The following is a 20,655-nucleotide window of genomic DNA, read 5'->3' on the forward strand; positions in this document are numbered from 1 at the left end:
ATGGCAATGTTTCTAAGATTTATTTTTCTTCATCAGTTTTTCAGCCTGGATAAAAATGCCCCGATATTATCGTGAAATGCGATAATATTCGTTTACTTTCCCTGAAGTTTCAGGTTAAGCCTATTTTGCTGTTCTAATATATCTGCTAGATATGCTACTCTTTTCAACCAAGCTTTGTCGTTAAAGTATACCAAAAGGTCATGTTTTCCCTGCACTTCCAGGAACAACTTGATTTCATATTTCAAGTCAAAGACACTATTCACAACATTTATTTTCTTAAAAACCATTCAAACATCAAGACACCATTAAAAATAAAAATTGCATTATAGTGAATATTTTTTTTAGTTGACTGTATAAGTTGGCGACCCCACAGAAAACCCGTCGCTACCCCCTTTGGGGTCGCGACCCATAGGTTGGGAACCCGTGGTTAACTGAATCAACTTTTTCTGAATGTAAAAACATTCCATGAATAATATTTTTATGTTATTCAAAGATAAGTCTCCGGGCCTCCCCTGGTGGAGATGAACGGATAACGTCAAGAGGGATGCAGAGGCTGAGTGTGACCGACTGTAGTAAAAGAAAGTGAGAGAGCTCAAGATAGAGAAGTCTGAAGGATGAATCTGTGTGGGCTGTAGTGGCAGTTTGGATAATTTACTATATAATATAAGCATAGTGAAATACACTGTTTAAATGTTATACCATTAAATTTGCCGATATCTGGTATGGTTAATAAAAAATTAATGCCTATTTTTTTAATCTAAATATAACATATTATTATGGAGCTTTTCTCGTACCTATATTATAATATACTGTTAAGTAACTAAGTGTAACCTCCGTATTGCATTGCAAGTATATACATAAAATTGCGTAGGCATACTTTGATAAAGGTTTCTACTGATTTATCGTATAGAGATAGAGCTTAACATTTTAACATATTTGTTAACATATATGTAAATCCTCGATACATATTATAATATTCGAAATACTTACAAAATTTACGACGGCTTTCTAAATTTAAATCGAACACTTAGCAAACTTCTTTATATTTCGAATATTTTTTATTCACAAGCCAAAGGGGCCTTAGATAAAATAATTATAAGATAAAAAGAACTTATCATATACCACGTTTTTAAATTTTCCGTTGAATCATATAAACTTGGCAATTCTATGTATTAATACATACTTTTTTCGTACTTGATAGAAATACTGAATAAATTGACATTTTGACATGTCATATTGATTTCCATAGTAACGCACGTATATTTTAATAATGTAGTTGCTAGGACCCCCTTAGCAACCAATAATAGAGAGTAGTAAATAATATTACTTTTAACGATTTTTTTCCGAAACATACAAAACACAATTAACTGAAAATGAATTCAATTCTGAAGGCCATGCATTAGTTGAGACACGGTCTAAAAAGATCGTTGCTAGGCGATGCGCGGATTGCGGGTCGCGGGTGCAAATGACGCCTGTCAAACGAAATATTATTTGTCATATAAATCCAACATACGTCCATTTTATGTTCTGTTTATTGTTCTATTCGTAACAATAATAATATATTCATTGACATGTTTTCTTTTTAAAGTAAATGGGTAACGTTTTTAGTCATATTTACACGATTTTAGAATTAATTGACCCGTCGGCGTTGCCATCACGCAGCAAAGTGACGTGTTTCTGGCTCGACATTCTCTCACTGAATGGCAGCGAGTCCAAAATTTCGTCGCGCCTACAGTTGAAAATTATTTGGCGTTTCACTGATTCGTCACCTTAAAGACGGCCACAAGTATTAAAAGAATGCATTGTCGTCGTGTTCTGATATATTCTAAAAGTTTAAAATGTCTAGCTAGTCGGAAAGTCAGTTAAAAATCTTCAATCGTCCAATACAAATATTGGACAAACAAGAAAAAAATTGTACTGACACACAAGAAAAAATCTGTACCGGACAAACAAGAATACGAGCTAATAAAAACGTGGTAATAAATAATGTTTTTACCATAAAATCATTTGGTTATTCAGTTAAATATTAACCAATATTTTTACCAAACACCTATTTTAGATAGAGTAATATTAAATATAATTTGATTAGAATGAATGAACACGATGATAATAAATGTTGTATACCATTCGAATATAGGTACATCATTACGTATTAATTAGATTATTTTTTCGTTATTAATGTTTCCAAATAAATTACTATATAATTGATCTATTTGTGAAATTATCCATGTAGTTAGATATCTAAGTACAAATTTTAAAAAAATCGGAATGAATTTTCAAAATAAAACATAAATAATAATCAGGTACATAGAAATCTGGATCTTAGGCAAGCAGTTTTTATTGCGTAACAGACTAATTTTCGATTTTGATTACATTTAGGTTCAAAGGACCTTTATTTACTTATTTACACATTTAGTCCTCGCGGTTATACAGGCACTTACCTAATTAAGGCGAAATATATTAATAACTTTTGCTAATTGAATTGAACTTTCATTAATGTTAATGTTATGTTGTAAATTTTGAGTATTTCGAAATAAAACAATAAAAAGCTTTCAAAAGTAGAACTTGTTTCCTAAAAGTTAACTACATAAAATAAAAGTTAGCATTCCTACTTTTCCAACAACACATATAATCACGCACCGTATAAAAAGTTGACAATAGGTATAGAAGCCTCTTTCATGCCATTGTTACATTCACCGAAAGTTCAAAACCAGAATAAACTTTTCCATACTTTATATCAGAACGTTGGCAAAAGTAAGTAACCTTTGAACGGGAGCTTTTCGTGAATACGCGGTTGCATATTTACTGTTTGTTTCCGCGAGAGCTTTTAAGTTAGCGACATGTATCTATGTAATCACAGCGCTTATTCTGCAAGGTCTGATACAATAAATAGCGTAATTTATGTGGCGGGCCATAAATAACCCCTGTCGTAGGCGCATTTATGCCTCACTGCCTCCATGATCCCGAAATTGAAAATACACAAAACATTTCTGTCCAGTGATATTCCCATAATTCCCTCTTTATTTTGGTAGATTAGCTTTACATCTAGCTAAATATAAAATTTTGAACCAATTTACCTACCAACACATTAGTATTTTTAGGACCATCGAGTAATCACACGTAGTTTTCATTCATTCATAAACTTGGTATAAGATGTTTATGTCATACAGGTATTTTTAATGCATATTGTTTACCTTAAGGCCGATTTTTCTCAATATAGATCTCATAATAAGTTGGATACAAAAATTTAGAAGAATGAAAAACACTTCAGTTTGTTTATCTAAAGAGATATTCTGTATTCTGTATGCTCTGAATAAAGTAAGGACTATAAATATATTTACTTATCGTACGTATTTCCAATCAGTAATATAAAAAATATACTTCTGTTTTATATTAGATACTTATTTGAAAAATGAATACATATGATTCGCATTGATTGAGTAAACTTACTGGGCCAAATAATAGTCGACCGTTCCGATTATATTGTGTTCATAGCCAAAACAAGTAGGTATATTCTGTGGTGTGTATCAATTCCTTCAACAAATGACTTTCTTTCCGAACATAGTTCAGCAAAATATTTCTGAATTGAAACTTGAACATATTATAGATAATTAGGTTTGTGCAACGAAAAAGACATTAACATATTATATATTATTACAATTACTGCAACTATAATAACTCTCTTTACTACTTTTACGGTATCACAAACGGTCGTTTATTTAGTGAATTTTAGTTACCATGTGCCTCTAAGCTCACCTTAATCTGGCAGGCAGCAAAAATGAAACTGAAATCATCCAATTTAGAATAAAACGGTTTTCCTAAATTTCGTCGCATAGGCATCCCGAGTACCAATGTTCAATAATATACATACGGTGTGGACTCATAACAGACACCTGCTATTTCCCTAGCTACACATCTAGATACCTACTATTGCATAATATAAAAATATTAGATACAATTGATAATATTATAACATAGCATGTTTTCTTTTACATTGTTTGTGTTATAAAATATTTTGGTTAAACAGAAATATATTAAAAAATTTATACCTACAATTTATATCTGAAATCTCACCACCAATAAATCAACTTATCAAAAATAATCATAAAAATAATTCAATTAATATTTTCAATAGTTTTTAAGTGTTAATAGTTAAATGTGTTCGGTTACGGTTAATATTTATTTATTATTGTTGTCTGATAAGTATTTCTAAAACCACTTTAAATAAATCATTAATGGAAGATAAAACAGCGTCAACTCAAAACATGATTACACATTTTTTATAATATAATAGATATATTTCAAATAAGGTCTACATGGCACAGGATGAATAATGGATTATGGTGTTTAAAGCTTATAGTATTACTAATTATGGCGTATGCTTATAAACAAATATTGGTAAATTTATGGATAACTCGACATACCTAACCACACATTAGGTATTAGTTATTATAATTTAATAAAGGTAGATATCAATTTCATTCTAATTCCACTCAAATTGATTAAATTCATCTTACAGTATCATGGGAAAACCTTTGCGTCTAAAACAACTCCTAAAGCAATATTTCTCGCTTTTGATCACATGGGACAAAAGTTTTACTCAATGAAATTATTGATAAGAAATACCTGGATTACACTATAAATATCTAATTATTGATCCAATGTTATTCATGGGGGTTTTGAGTAATCGAGGTTTTATTATAGTATCTCAAGTAGGTAATAAGTTTAATAGGAAGTATTGAAAATATACCTACTAAGAAGCAAATCAAACACACCAAATGTATGTTGGACTGAAAACTATGAAAAACTTAAAGGATATCTTTCATTAAAATTGTCAGGGGTAAAGAATGATATTACATACTCAATAATTTCACTATAAGGAAGAGTAGAAAAGATAGAACAAGATCATGTTAAGTAGAAAGAAAAAATAAACACCATGCAAAAATACTAATCAAACTATTGTTTGAATAAAATTGTATTACACACAAGACCATGTCCAGATGGCGCGACTCTCACCGCGCTTTACGCGCGACTACCTACCAAAAATGTGCTGCGCCCAAATAACGCGTTTCATTTGGCAATAAACAAGCTAGGTGACGTAATTCACTTATGAATGGGCATTAAAAAGTTCGAGAAAGAACGAGTTCAAGAAGATGGGTCGAGATTTAATATCTCGCGATTTACTGGCAAGATATATTCTTATAGGTATACAAGCTAGGTGACGTAATTTATTTTGAAATGACCATAAAACTGTCGAAGCGATCGCAATTTATTTTGGAACGGCTATAAGACGGTCGCGTTGTCGAGAATCTAGCGAGCGCTTGTGCTTGTCGCGCGAAATATGATACGCCGCGAGTGCATATGGACGGCTTAATGATATCAAATTTACCTGGAATGCGCGCGAGTTTTTACGCGCAAATTAAATTGCGCTATCTGGACAAGGCCTATGAAAGCAAATATACATATTTCACTACAACAGTAAAACAGAGCACACATAACAATAATAATATCTAATATATACATATTACAGTCAGGTAAAATAGAATATACATATAACAAAATACAATGAATCATTAAATTTGAAATGGGTACTTACATAACAAAAAGAAAACACGCAATAAAATTAAATCAACGACAAAATATGAAAAATAAAATTGAGCAGGTACCTATATAGATACTACAAAACAATATCATTCAATGCAGTGCTTGGTGCCTGAACGTATTCACCTCCTCCGATTGGAAAAGAGAATAAATCCTAGAGGAATAAGAAGAGAAATTAGCTTTTTAAAAACTCAACATAAAAGGGGGCATATTTTTTTTTTGCCTTATGGGGACACAAAACTGAAGCATACAGTTTTAAACATAACCAAAAGGTCAGCTATTTATCGAAAACCAAGTTTCAAGTTAATAAAACGTCGAAATTTACGTTGACATCTTTTAATTATTTTGATGTGAACTTTATAATTAAGATAAACGAATCTAAAAGCGAAAACTTGATAAAATATCGGAGCAATCCATGGAGATATTTAAATTGTTATTTTTACAGCATATGAATGATGTATTCATTACCATTACAAAGTAATTTAAAGAAAGGGATGGTTCTAGTCCAATTAGATACAAAAAAAATATTCTGCATTAAAAGGTCGATTTCGACAAATACGGATATTCGGGAAACCAATCCTATAGTGACGCAATGTCGAGCCCGAACAAAATAAGAACAGTCGTGTACTATGAATGGCCAACGTTTGTCCGGCCAAACGTTTTCATCTTTCTTTTTACACTGTTTAGATTTGGCCCATAAAAATACGTGAGTATGATTAATGGCTTCAAGATGTGTTGGTGGAAATGCATGCTAAGATTGTCGTGAACAGCCAAGAGAACGTATATCTCGGCGATCTAAACTATTAAAATAATTATATTCAGAAAATTCTACAGTTCTTCAACAAAAAGGAAAAACAGTAAATACATAGGTATTTGTTCTATTTGAACGGCAGAATCCAAAAAGTCAAAATATGACTAGGTTAGAAGAAAAGAAAAACGAAAAAGAAAAATAACTTTTTGGCATAATTATAGACTGATAAATAGCATAGGTAAGTACTACATACTAAGCATAATTTATTATGTATTACTAATAGCTAAAAATATGGTCAATATTTACCAAACTGGAATAGAAAATTGTTTAATAAAATAAGCATTTGAAAAGCATCATTTTTTTTTATGAATCAATTGATGTTTTCCAAACGACAGAAACGTTATTTAATCATACTCACACATCAATGGTAATATCATAGTCATCGCAGTGTAGGTCGGTACATATCTGTTTTGTTCAAGAAAAAAAATAGTGTTGCAACAAAAACTTTCCCGATTACCAGCGCCCTTAATGTAGAAAGAATCTTTCACAGCGCCTTAAAAGCGTTCTGAGCGGCTCTTTTTTCAGGATTAGATTTGAGAGCTTTTTTAATTATTCTAAGCTGCACATTGACAATGTCCGTTTCAGAATCAAAATGTTTAGGTTTTATAAGCTCCACGAATTCTTCCGGGTAAAAATTATGGAACAAAGATTGACCCTATGGTGGCAGACCTGCGATAGGGGGTGACGTGAGAATAAGAAGATAAGCTAATAATTAAAAAAAAATCCTTTCTGAATCAGATATGTGTTGTTTTTAAGTTGTTTTCCGGTCTGCCATTCGAAAGCTTGTATATCAAATGTTAAAGTTTCTTTACTTCGTGTCGTTAATTACAAAGATTATTTAAGAGCATACATAAGTGAAACGTCAAATAATTTTCAACAGTAGGTGCGACGAAATTTCTCACTCGTCGCCAATCGGAGACCGACAGCCGAGGTGTGTGCACGTCAATTTGTTTTGTCATGGCATCGGAGGAATATATTCTTAAATCGTGTAAAGATGACTAAAAAACTTTACGTATGTTAATAATTAATATACTACTAGCTGAGCCAGCTGGCTCTCGCCAGTCTGTCTCGCTAGGTCTTGCGGACGGCTTGGCGGTATTGTATATTAATATAATTGTGAAGTATGCATAAACGGCGCCATAGTTTTCCCTTCGGGATGGATTTTCATTTACGTCAGACATTTTGACATTTCGCTGATTTGTCAGTTTTACAATTTGCATCTCGTCACTGCCAATACAAATTTGGAGTCATATGCGTAGTCTATTCTGGAGTCAGGCCTTCACAATATCACCTGAAACCACTTCAGGCTGCTAGGCCTGCTATAGCAGTGGATTGATCCTGGTTGATAATGATTTAAATAATATGTATAACACCAATTAATGTTGAATACCTTTCAAATATTTTTGGGTTATATGAGCCAATTGAATGTATATAAGTTCCATTGGTTTAAAAAAATTATCATTTAACAGCCATAAAAAAATGTTACTTTATTAAATTTTGAAATAATATTCTACGGTTGATCCAGTATTGCCATGTCTACTGAAATTTCAGTAGATCAATTGATATTTTTTGCCAATATACTGAATTTTTGATTTTTTTTCGAAATTCAAGAAATCTACTGATATTTGTGTTTCTCCACAATTGTAAATTAACTGATGATTCTTTCAATAATAAACTTGAAATGATTGACGCATGACCTTTTTTGATGTTATACACTTCTAAATTTACATAAAAAGCATTGTAACTCTACCCAAGAGCGCCATTTTACCCATTAATATCATCATTGTTTACAGTAAATTAACATTATTAGTTATTGTTATTCTTATTAGTTTTAAATCATATCTAATAAACCACATTTTTCAAAATCTACTGATATTTTATGAAATCTACTGAATTTTTTGTCAAAATCTACTGAAATTTTAAATTTTGACTTGGCAACACTGGGTTGATCGCATAGTCAGTGTCGCCATGTCTATCTACTGATTTTTTTTAAATTTTGGCTTGGCAACACTGGGTTGATCGCATAGTCAGTGTTGCCATGTCTATCTACTGATTTTTTTTAATTTTGACTTGGCAACACTGGGTTGATCGCATAGTCAGTGTTGCCAAGTCTATCTACTGATTTTTTTTTAAATTTTGACTTGGCAACACTGGGTTGATCACATTAGTCAGTGTTGCCATGTCTATCTACTGAATTTTTAAATTTTGACTTGGCAACACTGCAACCCAGTGTTGCCAAGTGAAAATTTAAAATTTCAGAAGATTTTGAAAAATGTGGTTTATTAGATATGATTTAAAACTAATAAGAATAACAATAACTAATAATATTAATTTACTGTAAACAATGATGATATTAATGGGTAAAATGGCGCTCTTGGGTAGAGTTACAATGCTTTTTATGTCAATTTAGAAGTGTATAACATCAAAAAAGGTCATGCGTAAATCATTTCAAGTTTATTATTGAAAGAATCATCAGTTAATTTACAATTATGGAGAAACACAAATATCAGTAGATTTCTTGAATTTCGAAAAAAAATCAAAAATTCAGTATATTGGCAAATTTCAGTAGACATGGCAACACTGCTGGGTTGATCGCATAGTCAGTGTTGCCATGTCTATCTACTGAATTTTTAAATTTTGACTTGGCAACACTGGGTTGATCGCATAGTCAGTGTTGCCATGTCTACTGGAATTTCATTAGATCTACTGAAATTTTTGTCAGGAAAAGAAGAAATTATGATATTTGTGATGAACAAAAGTCACTTTTTACATGATTTTTTAAAAGACACTTGTGAGATTATGTCAATATGCACGCTTTCACCAAACACAATCGTTGAATTTCATACATTTTTGTCAATCAATGGTATTTTGAAGAAAAAATCAAAAAATCTACTGAACTTTGAAAATGTTAGTTGGCAACACTGGTTGATACCTTTTATATATTTTTGGGTTATAATGAGCTAATTAAATGTATATAAGTTTCATTGGTTCAAAATAAAAATTGATTCAACAGCCTTACAAAAAAAAAAAAAAAGTGACATCATATTTTAAAATTTTCCTTGGTGTCGTAAAACGCCGATATGTCGTACGCCCGCGTTTTAATGAAATGATCAGTTTTAATCGGAATTCGTATAAATGTTATTGTTTATTTGAATATTTATAGTTATCTATGGGTGCTTGTTATAAATGTGAGTTATTATATAGTGCTGTGCATTTTTAAATCATTAGGAGACGTAAATAATATCACCTGTCGTTTTTTACATAAACAACAAATAATGACGTATACTATGTTACCTTGTTTTTAAAAGTGATTTTTTTGTGACTGTGTTAAGTTATATAAAATTGTGCTCACTTCAACTTACAGTCACTCGAATGCATCTCATAAGTAAATATGTGGTCAGTCAATTGAAATACCGTATGTTAGTATACATAGCGTAATAAATTTATAGTGTCAAAAGACTTGATTTCCGTTAGAGGTGTAGAAACTTAACTTAAACAGAGAACTTAATTCATAAAAATTTAAATAAATCAGTTCTAATATGTTTATCGATCAATCTTATTATGATTAGTTTGTGAAAATTGATTGTATATATCGGTTAAAACGCATTTTAAATTTAAAGCGGCCATCTTTGTTTAGTCGGTTCGAGTGTTGCAAACATTGTGAAAAAATAAATTCCCATATTGTCAATAATGTGACGTATGTGCCGGAAAGCTTTAGAGAAACATCAATATTATATCGCAAGATAACTTAAATTCGGAAAACCCTTCCTTTCATACTCTATATGACCTATTTGAATTTTGAACATTCCATAAGTGTGTTTGGCGTTTTAACCCATCGGACGTGACGAATAAGGCACACAATCGCTCGCAAAAACGGGCAAATCTGTAGGATAATAATATATAGGAGATAATAATATATAGGAGATTATTATTAGTAATATAACAATAAACATAACATTGAATGGACGCATGTTGAATTTTTATGACAAATTATATTTCGTTCGGCACGATCCACGCATCGCCTAGTCACGATCTTTTTAGACCATGCCTCAACTGAAGTATAACCTTAAGGTATTAGGTAGTACTTTATTTTAAACTTAGTACCTACGTAAATGGGTTTTGAAATATATGACAGATGTAGGTTTTTGAAGGAAATCTAAAAGAAACAGTGCTATATTACAATAATAAAGGTCACTGAGCGATAAGAGAAGAGTAGTTTACTTTTTTATCGCATGAAGAAAGTAGTCACCAAAGCAAACGATTATATAATTGTAATCGTGCACCAGTTTAATTAAAATTACCTGATATTATTGTATTTTTTTGATAGCTTTCGACACTTTTGATGCTCGTCATGCTCCAGGGTACCAAGACGTACATATTGAATACCGCTGAATACGCTGAGAAAATGATGTCACGAAAACATTGAAGACACGTGACATAACTAAAAATGGGGGTAAAACTTACCTCGGATTGTTGAGAAGGTAAAGAGACGCACACACAATGAGACGGCGCAGCTGCTCTCACGACTGTCTCTTATCTCACCTCACTGGAAAAACATGCATTGTTGGGTTATAAAACTGTAAATCCTTTAGAATAGGGCTGTCAAACTAGTTTAGAGTTTCTTCGTGTCAAAAAAAAAAATACAAATAGTCAGCGTTTTCACTCGCACTGCCAAGCTGGAAAAGCTAGTATATATAGATGGGATTGTAGCGGTTAAAAAGGTATAAAAGCAGAGTTTTTTTCCGCTTACGACGTGCTTTTTAAAATAAATGCCAATTCATGAGCCTTTGTAATATATTTACAATGTTATTATAATAATCGTTGAGATAGCTATATAGATTTAGTAAAACTAGGCTTTCACATGACTTACAAGCACATAGTTATATGAAAATATATGTTAGATAATATAATATACATATGTTATACTTACAACAGTTTTTTACTTAACTTAAAAAAACAATATGTATGTAAGTACCTAAGAATGTACTTAAAGAATTTATGTAAGAAGTAGTTACTTGCAGTGGCGGGTGTTGGTGGACTGAAACAATTCCGGGAAATTTTCTGGTCAATATGCCCAAAATTTTAATCAAGTACTTATATTTTTTGTTTGTAGTTGTTTGAATATATCGATGGGTTAGTCAGGTTAGTGCATATATAAATTTGATAGAATAGAAGACCAGTCTAAATCATAACTTAACGCTGAGAAATCATTCAAATACATCATTCATTCGTTCGAATCATCATATTATATAATATCATACATATTATAATATGCACTCAATGAATATTGCTATTTTACCAAGTTTTTATTAGCTCGTTTTCTTGTTTGTCCAGTACAAATCTTGCAATCGATGTTTAACTAACTTCCCGACTAGCTAGACATTTTAAATTTTAAATTTTAAATGAACACGATGACAATGCATTCTTTTAATACAGTTAGCCATTTTTAAGTATAATTGAATTCATTTTCAGTTAATTCTGTTTTGTATGGAAAGTTAATTCGGAAAAAATCCGCAAGGTGGCGCTTCGATCGAATTCAATGCTTGCACTTTTGCGTAACGGCGTTCGAAGATTTTGAAAAAAGAATGAACTCGCTTTCTTGTTTTTTGTTTGTTTGTTTTTTACTTCATATCAAGTACAAGTTTTAAAAATCTAATATTTCTATGTTATTCAATTAATAAATTTTTGAAAAATTCTTATAATTGCTCTCTTTATTACCCATTTAATCATTTTCTTTCAAGTTGATGGGATAATTCATCAAAAAAATAATAAAAAAAAGTATTTATTAATACATAGAATTGTCAAGTTTATATGATTAAACAGAATTTAAAAACGTGGTATATAAAAAGTTCTTTTTATCTTCTAATTATTTTTGAATAAAAACATGAAACATAATTAATTTTATTGTGGAAATTGAGCTAGGTACTCAAATACGATCAAACATCACGACAGAAATCATTATGAATTCATTTTAACATTTGCAAATTTCTGTGATAATCTATACTTTCTATCGGTATTTCTGCCAGTGTCACGTGAAAGAATGCCATCCCTAGTATCTCATATAATATAATATAGGAGTTGTATGTATTGTCTTGTGGTAAAAATATGGATAGAAAAAAAATATCGCCTGGCAAGCATAATTTTTGTTGACATCCGAAAAAAAAAATGTTCAAGATTTCATACACCTTTTATAGTTATAAAATCTCCAGCCTTGTTTTATTTACAGTTTTCTAGTGATAAAAACCAGCAGTGAGCATATTGCGAACGTTGCGATAAGATTAGGATATTTTTAAACGCGTTTCAGACCATTGTTATGCGAACTGAAAACAAGATTAATTGAGTATTGTTGTGGAGAAATATTGCAGGTAGGTATATACTATACCCACTTCAAAGCGTTGTGCACGTGTGACATAGTTAACATTAAATTTGAAAAATGAATAAGACATATTTTTTCGAGCACGAGTCTGGAAAAGGCTTAACCATAATAAAGACCATAAATTGCAAAGAATTTATGGAGCTCAATAACTACTACAAAATATTACCATGTTCTGAGTGTCGTGTATTTATTTTAAAATATTAAGTATTACAGAATTCCACAGTTTTAAATGAACCATTAAAATTTTGCTTACCTACTTTAAAATAAAAAATAAAGGTAGTGTAAAATATTATAGGCAGTATTAATTTCACTGAATCGCTCGGTATTATTTTTTTTTGATATTTAAGGCGATACTTCAGTGAAACGGCAAATAATTTCCAACTATAGGCGCGACGAAATTTTGGACTTGCTGGCAGTCTGAGAGAGAACGTCGAGGTGTCAATACGTCATTTTGTTTCGTGACGGCGACGGGGGTATTAATACTTAAATCGTGTGAAGATCACTAAAAATGTTACCCATTTACTTTAAAAAGAAAACATGTCAATGAATATATTATTATTGTTACTAATAGAACATTACGTTAAAGTGCCCACCACCACCCGTCATATATGCACAACCGTGGATATGCACGGCCGCTTTCTATGACGCTTTAAACGTGTCTGAAAGAAGTGATTTTAAGTGCTCATTCCGTCCCGAGACGGAGCCGCACGGGACTGATGCTGCAACCATGCACCGTAGTGCTGAAAGAAGAAAGTTAAGAAAGAAAATGTTTGTTTTTGGACTGGCTCTGCTGTCCGCTGACGTTAAGCGCTTTGTGTACCCGCATACTGAGTGTCACGAATTGAAATGGATGAGTCTACAGAAGAGTCGGGACTATCCCGCTCCCCATACGACGCTGCAAATTTCTCAAATGCCGCAAAGTTGGCCTCGGTTGCTACCAGATCTCCATGACCAATTGGGCCCGTGTGAGGACGGACCCTGGCAAACAGCTCCGCTCGTTCGAATTCCATAAGCGGGCAATCCCAGAGGATGTGTTCAACATCTTGGTGGTCATGCCCGCAGGTACAACCCGGCCCATCTACTATCAAGCCAAACTCGTGGAGTCTGGCGGCGAAGTTGCCATGGCCGGTGAGGAACTGGCTAATCCAGTGCGAAGGTTGGAGTCTTCTAGTTTGGTGCCTGCAGAATACGTCTGGAAAAAAACGGTAAGTGTGCCGCCCCTTGGGGGAGGCGGTCCACCTCGCCTGCCATGCCACAAATGCGGTCTTGTACACAATGTCACTTACAGTCTTCCTGTAAGGAACGTCCTCGGATCTCTGCGGTGGTGTCAGATGGACACCGGCGAGTATTGTGCTGATCCCCCTCAAGAGGAGGGTGATCGATCCTCTGACTTGGACGTGCAGATCGAGGGGTAGCACCCCCGCGAGTACGGCAAGCGCGTCAGTAGAAGTTGTGCGGTAGGCTTTGGTAAGCGAGATCAGCGCAAGTCGCTGCCCGCTTAATAGTGCGCGTCTCACGAGAGTTAAGGAGTTTACTCGAGAATGCCAAATGCTGGAGGCGTAACCGGCAATTCCCATGAAAATTGCGCCGTATGCAACCTTAAGGGCTCTAGGCTTAAGTCCCCAATTGCTGCCCGCCATTCGGGCCATTCTCTGATAGGCCGAATTGGCCTTAGAGACGGCCGTCTTGGCGTGGTGAACGAAAGACAGCTTGTCATCAAGAATTACTCCCAGATACGTAACCCTTTCGGAGAAACGCACTGAGGTCTGGCCAAAACGAACCGTGGGCGGCCGTCGAGTTATGTTGACCCGAGAACTACCCCTGAGGAGGACAGCTTCCGTTTTGCTCGGGGCAAAGGTCAGCTTGTTCAGCAACCCCCAATTAAGGATTCTGCCCAAGGCGTCCGTGGCTGCACGCTCAAGTGCCGGTCGGCTGGTCGCCCCAACAAGCAGGAGCAAGTCGTCGGCGTACGCAACGAGCGTGCAGCCCGGAGGCAGTGGCAGGGACAGAACGTCGTCAAACAGAATGTTCCACAGAAGGGGTCCCAGGACGGAGCCCTGAGGACACCCCATGGTGGTCCTCCTGTGAATCAGGCTGGGGCCGGAGTCGTAGGTTATCTCCCTATTGCTGAAGTAGCTTTGAACTAAGGCAAAGAGGTCCCCGGGGATCTGTTTCAGCCTAAGCTTTGCCAGAACCAAGGGCCACCACGCAGTATCAAACGCGCCCGCTATGTCGAGAAAAATCCCGGCAACGAGGTCCTTGCCAGAGCTCTCCACAGAATCGATCACAAAGCGAATCGCATCCTCGGTGGACTTTCCGGGTCTAAACCCAAATTGTCTTTGCGAGATTGGACAGTTTTCCGACAGGTGGGACTCAATCCTGCTGTTTATCAATCTTTCCAATATCTTCCCGAAGACGGGAAGGAGCGTAATCGGTCTATACGCTTTCGGGTCACAAGGAGGGCGACTGCCGGCTTTGGGGATCACCGTGAGATGACCCTTTATCCAGCAGTCGGGGAATATGCCACTACTCATGCATTCTTTGTAGAGTTGCGTGATCTCGTGTGAGGCAAGAGACCACGCCCTTCTCGCTAGCGCGTTATCTATGCAGTCAAGCCCCGGGGCTTTGCCAATCGGGAAGCTTGCAAACAGGATCCCTAGCTCGGACATGGTAGTGGCTGCGGATCGCGGAGTGTTTAAGGGGAGCAGCGCATAGACGCGAAGCTGCTGAAATCGGTCGTTGTCAATGTCGAGCGACTCGTTGTCCTGCGGGATAAGAGCATCCAACAGGACTGTGGCGGACTCTTCAGAGCTATTGGTGAACGATCCGTCGGGGCGCCGTACCGCCGACATGACTTTTCCGGGCCGTAGGCCAAGCTTCATCACGCGGAAGGGGGGGCCCCACGGATCATTGCCACCCATTTCAGTGACGAACTCTCTCCAGTGCACCTTCTTAGCCTTACTGATTGCCTTTTTGAACTTGAGTCTAGTGGTCCTGTAGGTGACCGCAAGCGGATGGTCCGCGTGCAGCGGCCCCTCCAGCGATCTTCGCGCTGCTTGTAAGGCCCTTCTGGCCCTCCTCATCGTGTCTCTCAGTCTTGTCAGTCTCGGCTTCCACCAGGGTGCGAGGTTCGGCGGTCTCGGGGTCGTCCTTCCGATAGTGCCCTCCGCTTTTTCAATAATGAGATTCGTGAGGTCCTCAGCCGCAGCGTGCATGTCCTTTGGCGGAGGGCGCGAGGCCATCCTGTCCAGACCCTCAGCAAACTCGCGGTCAAAACGTACCTAGTCGGTTCCCTTGGTCCTGAAACGCCTCGGCAGTGACTCGCTCACAAGTGGAGCGAGAGACGCGTGGCCCCTCTCGGTCCTGTAGGCGAACGTGATCAGACGGTGGTCGCTTGCTGACGCTTCCAAATGGACAGTCCAGTTCACGACGCGTCCGGCAGAACCATTGGATATCAAAGTGACGTCAATGTGAGATTCCCCATTGTTGGTAGAGAATGTGGCTGGACCATTAGAGTTATTCAGCACCGTCAGGTCGTGAGTTGCCACGAGTTCCTCGAGGGGCGCCGGATTGTCCCGGCCAGACCGCGGCCCCCGGGGGGCCCACAGCCATGATTGAACGTTGACGTCCGCTCCCACTATAATCTGTTTGCCGCGGCATGCAACCAGAATTTTATCGAGCTGCTCGACGCATTTCAGGATGTTTACGCTGAATTTAAAGTAAGAAGAGACCACCACAATGGAGTTCCCCGATCGGTCGGAGACCTCCGCTACGGCAAAGAGTTCGCTCGACAAGTGGGCAAGATGTAGCACCACTAGGGTAGGATTCGCAACGAAGATGCAGGCCATGGACCCCAGGCCGTGGTGCATTACCCGACCCCCACTGAAACCCAGGTTGGGGCCGTAGGAGTAAGGCTCCTGCACCAGGACCAAATCGATGTCCATTTCCCGAACCGTCTTGATCAGCTCCGCCGTTATAGCCTTCCCTTTGCCCGCATTTAACTGACCGAACCGAATCATTGAATCGAATAATCCGTTCGGTTCCGCTCCTGTGCCATTGCGTACTTGCGCGCTGGGCAATCAGGGTCGATCGCTGCATGTTGATGCGGCTTCTTGTGCCTGGCGCAGGCCGGGCACTTTCCGGGGGCCTTAATATTAGGGCATTCAGCCCTATCGTGTCCTTCCTCGGTGCAATGGCCGCATGTGGCGCTTCTCGCCGAACAATTCTTTGCCATGTGGCCGTATAAGTGACACCTTGTGCACTTGACGACGCCACAAAAGTCTTTGGTTGGGAAGGATTCCCATCCCATATATATGCGCCCGTCATTGATGAGCGCTTCCCTCACCTTTGCCGGGACTGATATCACCATGTGACATTTTCCGATTCTGGGGCCTGCCCTGTGGCTCAGTTTAACATGGCGGTATGCCTCCGAGGGGAGACCCGTGACCTCTTGAGTGTTGGCCTTAATGGCTTCCTTAAGGTCGTCCTCCGTCGTCTTGACCGGCACGTTGAATACAATTATCCGCGGGAGCCTTTTTCCTGCGATTTCAGCCCGGAGACCGGCCTCCTTTAGACCAGGAGCGGCGGCCAGTTGTTTGGCCTCTTCCTCGGTTCTGGGGTGAATGATTACCCCACCTCCACGTACCATTCTCAAGCCCGTTATTTGGACTTTTAGTTCCGCGGGCACGATGGCTTTCTTGACGACTTCTTTAGTGGCCGGAGACTCCATTCCTTCTTGTGTAGGAAAAAAGAACACGCCGGGCCTTGCGGCGGTTGTTGGTGGCACAATTGGCCATTCCGGAGAAGTCTGTCTGACCGGCTTGGCGCCTTTTCGAGTGACGTCGCTCCAAGAATACTTGGTTCCTTCACTGACTGCGTCACCAGTGGCAGCGGCAACCGCGTTTATGTAGGAGGCACGATCTTCCAGTATGGCTTTGCTGGATTCAAGCTTGATTGCGAGAGACCAAGTCTCCGCGACGACTGCCTCCAGTTCCATTGTTATCGCCTTAATTGTCGATGTGGGGATATTTCCGTCGCCGGTGAGTAATTCTTTCACTCTTTGGATTGCTTGAGCAACCTTAGTAGCCCCGTTTTGTGAGTCCGTAACATCCGAGTCGGCTATCCTATCCCCGGGAGGGGCAACGCTCTTTGGATTCTTGGCGTTTGGCCTCGGGGTTTCCTCGGAGTCCTGTGGTATTTCCTCAGCCAGGGAACGTCTTTCCTACCTGACCTTTTTGACCTTCTTGTTGGCCTTGGTGGCTGCCGCCTCTTCCTTCTCTTTTCTTTCTGTGGCCGCTTGGCGTTCGGATGCTTTGGCTTTCACGGCAGCTTCCGCTAGGATTTTTTCCGTTTTCAGATCCGCAGCCTTTCGAGCAAGGATTTTCGCCTTTGTGGCAGCCTCCGCCCTAGTTCTCACCGTTTCCTTTTCGGATTTGGTGGTGTCAAGCACTGCATCTGTGTCAGAGTCCTCGGAGGAGGGGTCGGATTGCGTATTGTACCAGTCCTCGGGAACTATTGGCTTATCCCCTCCCGGGGGCGGATCGACTGCAGGTTTTCCCATGCCGTTGCTTTTCTTGTGGAGTTGCTGTGGAGAAGCTTATTATATAATATATATATATAAGATTAGTGGCATAAGTAAATGACTAAAGTAAAAGAAAAAGTAAAAAAAAAAAAAAAATTTTTAAATTAAAAAAAAAATTATATATTTTTTCAAATTATTGAAAAAAATATTTAAAGAAAAAAAAAATGTTATTTAAAAAAAATATTAAAAAACCATTTAAAAAATCCTTTTTTAGAATTATAAAAAAAAATTAAAAAATATTTCTAAAAAATATATATAAAATATATATTCTTTATTAAAGAAACTAGGTAAATGATAATATTCAATTCAATAAAATAATCTAAATTAAATTTAAACTTAAAATATATATGCAAGTAATATTATTAATAAAAAAGTCCCTCGAAGTTTTCGATTTGCTTCAGTAGTTTCGAGAAACTTCTAGAAGGATTTGCAGTTAAGTGTAATTGCTATGCGGATTTCGAAATTCGATTCTTCCAGATCATTCGAGAAAGTTCTGGAAATCGTTCAAATCAAAACATGAATAATTTGCACGTGTTCGGGGAATGGTACAATACAAATTATGGTTTTTTGGAGCTAGAATCGGTTGGTCTGAACCGAATTTCTTCGGACAAACACCAAAACGTTGAGGGCACATACGCCTGTATCCCACAAACAATTTATCACTATAGCCCAAAGGGGGCCTTCACAATGTCACAAATAGCACAAAAAAGACAAAAAAAAATGGTTTTTCACTCGATTCACGAAGAACCTTGAGATTTTCCCAAAACTTTCCGACGACTTCGAATGCAAGGGGGCTCCCGTCGACGCCTGGGAGCAAAAACCGACTTTTCTGAAACACTTTCTCGCGACACTTTATCAAAAAACTAACATTCAAAAAGATTTTCCGGCTTTACGGCTTTCCGGAGGAATCTCTCGGAAAAGTTTTGTATCACCAGGTTGACATTCATGAGCCAAAACAGAGAAACCTTTTTTTTTTCAAAATCGGATGACTTTTCGATTTTTAAAGCACAAAAGACCCGGGAGCTACACGATGTACGTCTTACTCGAGAGTTTGTGGCAAAGCCAGTCGTTACTAATAGAACAATAAACAGAACATTAAATGGACGTATGTTGGATTTATATCACAAATTATATTTCGTTCGGAATGCGTCATTTACACCCACGACCCGCAATCCGCGCATCGCCTAGCCACGATCTTTTTAGACATGCCTCAACCATACCGACCATAAATTGCAAAGAATTTATGGAGCTCAATAACTACTACAAAATATTACTGTGTACTGAGTGTCGTGCATTTATTTTAAGGTATTACCAGTGGCGACCGGTGAGTTATTTTACTGGGAGTTCACTTTTTTTACCTTTTGACTGCCGTAAAAAGGCCTTTGCCTTCATCAAAACTTCACCAAAAAATCAAAAAAAAAACTATTGAGAATATTATCATCAACAATGCCATTTATCATTCAATTCCAATGAAAAAATAGGGCTTCCTCTAATGAGAAGCAACATTTTAAGGATTGGCTTACTTCAATAACAAATTAAGAAAATAGGTGACCTGATTTAATGTGGCTCTTGAAAGCAGTAACTCATCAAAATTGACATTATTAAAGCATGTAGCCGTGATATTTTACGATTTTCACCCTACCACACATATTAAACCCCCCACAGAGCTAGTTTGGAGAGATATCATACTTGATAAACATTGTGAATTTAGTTATCAAACTGAAAAAAACTTGAAGTTTATTTTTAAATTGTACTTCGCCTAAATTTGAGAAATGTTGTCAACATGTGCGGAAATTTAATATACGTACTGTGAAAAGAATTAATTTGTATAATAATATTGAATAAAAATTTCAAACAATAATTGTACGTGTGATACGAGCTGTATTGTTTTAAAACCGACGAAGCCGCATTCGGGCCGGGAGCGACTGAAACAGTCGCTCCGGAGCACGCAGAAAAAATATTTACATATTGCTATTCCACGCGACAGACGACGCTCTTTCTCATTGCAAAGAATCGAACTGGGCGCTTTGGTCGAGCGATGTCGGATATCGCTCCCATTAACATATAATATTTAAAATAGCCGGTTAAAAACACATATTAGAATTTGTTTTTGTATATGAATAAATGACTACGGTAATATATCAGAACACTTTTAATTAATCAAATATAAATGAAATACTTATTCAAAAAAAATAAGTCTTTTCGCATAAATTGAGTGGGTGGGTGTACACCGCTCCAGCGCTCTCAAGGGAGCATCGCCACTGGGTATTACAGAATTCCACAGTT

The 20,655-nt window shown here is 37.1% G+C and overlaps 1 protein-coding gene across 1 annotated transcript in view; it reads right to left on the reverse strand.

Annotated features, from left to right (window-relative positions):
• LOC147064094 (CD151 antigen-like) overlaps positions 1-20,655 on the reverse strand; it is a 480,478-nt gene that overhangs the window by 344,254 nt on the left and 115,569 nt on the right. Inside the window, exon 2 of the mRNA XM_085958707.1 lies at positions 10,877-10,958. The gene's annotated coding sequence lies outside the window, so the exon portion shown is untranslated. The remainder of the gene's footprint in view (positions 1-10,876; positions 10,959-20,655) is intronic.

Source organism: Rhyacophila brunnea, unplaced genomic scaffold (assembly GCF_057557595.1).
Source record: "Rhyacophila brunnea isolate RB1 unplaced genomic scaffold, BYU_Rbru_1.0 scaffold_8, whole genome shotgun sequence".
Classification (NCBI taxonomy): domain Eukaryota; kingdom Metazoa; phylum Arthropoda; class Insecta; order Trichoptera; family Rhyacophilidae; genus Rhyacophila; species Rhyacophila brunnea.